The sequence below is a fragment of the Ursus maritimus genome, unplaced genomic scaffold (assembly GCF_017311325.1).
Source record: "Ursus maritimus isolate PB19 unplaced genomic scaffold, ASM1731132v1 scaffold_10, whole genome shotgun sequence".
NCBI lineage: Eukaryota > Metazoa > Chordata > Mammalia > Carnivora > Ursidae > Ursus > Ursus maritimus.
Window position 1 is genome coordinate 8,392,503 of NW_024423344.1, and position 4,029 is coordinate 8,396,531.

Below are 4,029 nucleotides of genomic sequence, written 5' to 3' on the forward strand. Positions count from 1 at the left end.
CTTCACTTCCGCTCACCTGCAGCTGGGGGAAGGCAGCGGGTCTGTCCCGTTCACGTGTCCATAAAGTGCTGGGCCCGTGCCTGCGGTGAGTAGGAGCATGGTGCATTCACACGCAAGTCAAGGAATGAACTGGGAAGCAGCTGCAGCCTTCCAGTTGCAAACTGCGGTATCTGGTTTGTGGAGGCACAAAGAAGCAGAAGACCCATTTTGGGGGAAAAACCATCAGGGCCTGGTGTTTGCATAGATGTGCCCCAAGAACCACTCTGAGAAATCATCAGTAGGACAGTGGGAGCAGTCTTGGCCTACCTGGGGGCATTCCCATGTGATCCAGCCCCTGCCACCCACCTCCTGTCTCCTTCCTGCCCCCATGCACAGCAAACTCATCCCTTCTTCAAGGCAAGAGGGCAAGGGGCAGAGACTCAGTTGTTGGAAAACACCTTTGGGCTCATTCAGTCCCACTTCCAGGCTCCTGGGCCTGGCTGCTGGGGAAGTAGAGACCCTGAGAAGGGAAATGATCTGGCCGAGGTCACCCACCCATGCATGAAAGAGTGTGGATGAAATCTCATGTCTTTACCTGCAATCCCTGCACCACGCTGCCCCTTCTTAAAGACCGCTTTGTCTATAGCCAAAACATCCTCCCCTGCCCCAGGCCGGCTCATAGAACTGGAGCAGAGATTCCAACCAGCTGTCACAACAGGGCATCCATTCCCATGGGAGGGGAGTTTCCCAGCTCTGACCGAGCAGGGCAGTCCAGGACTCCAGTGCCCCTCCAGTGAGGGGCAAGGCAAACTTTGAAAGGCCAAGTGGGTAACACCAAGGGGATGGGCAGCCAGCTGGGCAGAGAGCGGAGAGGCTTGCTCTCCCACATCTGTGGGATCAGAAATGTCCTCTCTCCAGAGCAGGGACCCTGCCACAGAAGGCTGGGATTGGGACAGCAGGAGGCTGGATTATGGAGCCATCATTCATTCATTCAGTAAACATTTGTTCAGAGCTTTCTATAAGGAGACCACTCTGCAAGACACGGGGGAGTCCAATATGAGTAAGACGCCAAGAAGGGGGCTTCAGGAGACTCCCGGCCTGGAGCAGAAAGCCAATGCACCTAATGTGATGACTGTGAGGGTTAAGGGACTCACACCTTGGCCACGACACCCCCGAGCTACTTGGTAACCCCAAGGAAGGTGGACAAAGAGAATCGGGACAAACTGTGCTGGGTGGGAGGAGAGAAGAAGTGGAGATGCTTCTGGGGATACAGACATTTAAGTTTCCAGGGCTGCTTTTCTCACAAAATCTAGAAGGCATCTGCACACGTCCTGTTGTTGATTACTCAACAGATGTTTCTCGAGCACGTAACATATGCCGGAAACCATGACAGGTACTGACGAGGATGGCTCTTGGTTTACAAAGAGCCAGAAGCAGCCCTGCACCCTGGCCTCCTAGTCCAGCTACCATCTTGATATTGACTGTGGCTCCACTGTGGAGAGAGTACAGCTGAAAGGCTGTGGAGAACAGATATAACGCAGAGAAAATCTAATTGCTGCCTTCAAAGAATCTTCAATCCAAGGAAGCAAAGGAACTTCAGAAAAGAAGGGAGGCATGTGAGGTCCCGGAAGGCCACTGTTGCTTCCAAGGTCACTTCCGCTCTTGCAGGAAGGTTCGTCAAGAAACTTGAGTTAAGTTGTTTCACTTATATTGGTCAAGATACTTGGTTGCAAGTGGCAGAAGCCCAGTACAAACTTAAGCACGAGAGAAGCGAACGTCTTCAGGCACAGCTGCATTCAGTTGTTCAAATGATGACGTCAGACACTTGTTCTTAGCTTGTTCTCCCCTGACTTGGTTTTGTCCTTGGGTCCTGACATGTGGTAAACAGGGACCCTGTTGTAAACCCTGGCAATACGGTAAACGAGGCAAACCACATGCATTGCCCTCATGGAGCTTAGAAGTGGGCAGGCCATCTACAATTGGTAGTAAAGGAAGACTACCAGGTTTTCTGGGCTGATACCTTACTAGCTTAGCAACCCCAACAGGGGGAAAAAATTACCTCCAGCAAAAATCCTAGGAGGAATTTTGTTGGTTCTGCTTTGCCTTCTGTGCCCTCCAAGCTGATCAGTGTGGCAGGGGAGGCAGTGCTCTCATTAGCCAGACTTGGGGCCCACTCCCATCGCGGGATCCAGAAGACTGAACGTGGGGGAGAGGTACGTCCTCACATGAAAAATGAAATGATATGATCAGATATCACTTGAAGAAGAGAAAGGAATTCTAACTAGCAGATGCCATGTCTGTTATAAACAAGGGTTAGAAGAAGGCAAAGATGTATGGTCAACACAGAATACAGGAGAAGATACCAAAAGTCCCAGGGAAACAGTAGGTTACGACTCTTGGGGAGGGAGGGCATGGAGGAGAAGGCCAGGGGACATCAGCCCCTGGTTTTCTAAGGGAAACTGGTGCCCTTAGTCCACCACATGTGGGAGCGTGAGTAGCAAATTCTGGAACTGCAGCAAAAGTATGATTTGGAAGTCAGGAAAATCCAGGTTAAAATTTAATCTCTCCCTTAAGAGCTGCATTACTTCCTTGGGCGAGTACTTTACATCTATGAGCCACAGTTCCCCATTTCAGTAGGTTCTTGTAAAAGTGAAGTTAGAGGGGCACCTGGGTGGCTCAGTCAGTTAAGCTGCCTTTGGCTCAGGTCCTGACGCCGGGGTCCTGGGATCGATTCCCTCATTGGGCTCCCTGCTCAGTGAGTAGTCGGCTTCTCCCAGTCCCTCCTCCCCTCCCCCCTGCTTGTGCTCTCTCTCACTTGCTCTCTCTCTCTAAAGTAAAAAATAATAAAAATTTTTTTAAAAAGTGAAGTTAGAAAACATACACAGGGGCGCCTGGGTGGCACAGCGGTTAAGAGTCTGCCTTCGGCTCAGGGCGTGATCCCGGCGTTGTGGGATCGAGCCCCACATCAGGCTCCTCCACTGGGAGCCTGCTTCTTCCTCTCCCACTCCCCCTGCTTGTGTTCCCTCTCTTGCTGGCTGTCTCTATCTCTGTCAAATAAATAAATAAAATCTTTAAAAAAAAAAAAAGAAAACATACACAAACACCTGGCACAAAGTAGATATTCAAAAGTAATGAGAAGAGCAGGCCAGGAGACCGCAGGCATCCAGTTCAGGCCCAAGTGACTTGGAGGTGCAAGAAAACGTGAGTTTGTGTGTTTCCCTTCATGACATTCTCTCCCAGGACAGACACAGCCTCTTTGAGGAGCGCTACCTAGAACGACCTCTCAGGATCAGAGCTGGCGTTTTGTCCATCACGCCTGCAGCAACGTCAGAAATGAGCTATGGCAAACAATAACCATTTCACCTCCTTCCTGGGGAACAGAACCTTGTGCTCCTTCTGGCATGTCCTAGAGCCTGCTGGATGGGATGGGAAGCACTGAGTATTTGAACTCTGACCACCTGGAAAAGGCCATGCGTTGGTTTAGAAGTGCCGTGCTTGAGAATAAGGACCTTTGTGGTCCCCTGTCTCTCTGAGAACCCCCACATTTAGAGAGGCTAAAAGCCAGGCCCTACTGACCTGTGCCACCAGAATGGGAAGGAAGCAGGTGCTTCATCTTTGCCTCCTCCTGATGATGCTCTTTAGCCACTAAGTTTCAAAAGAGTGGGCAAAGCAAGTGAAAAGAAACCCTCCATTCGGGTAAACCTCAAGCAGGACATCAAGGAAAGCTTAAAAAAAAAATGTGTTGGATCTCTCAGAAAGAAAGCACATGTTCGGGCACACAGCCCATTGCCGGGGCTGGGGGAGCTGGACAGGGGTGCCTGGTGTCCACCTGGAGTGCATTCTGGCCAAGTCACTGCGCCCCCATTGTGCGCAGCAGGCCTGGGGAGTGAGGGACGATCAGAGTTGGTTATTCTTGGTCCCCAGTTTACAGGGGTCACTCCAGAGGGATCTGCACCTGTCTCCAAAAGCACACACTCAAAGCAAACTTGTCACCTCCTCCACCTGGGAGCGCACTGCACCGTTAGCCACCCAGTTGTCCGGTTTTGCAGG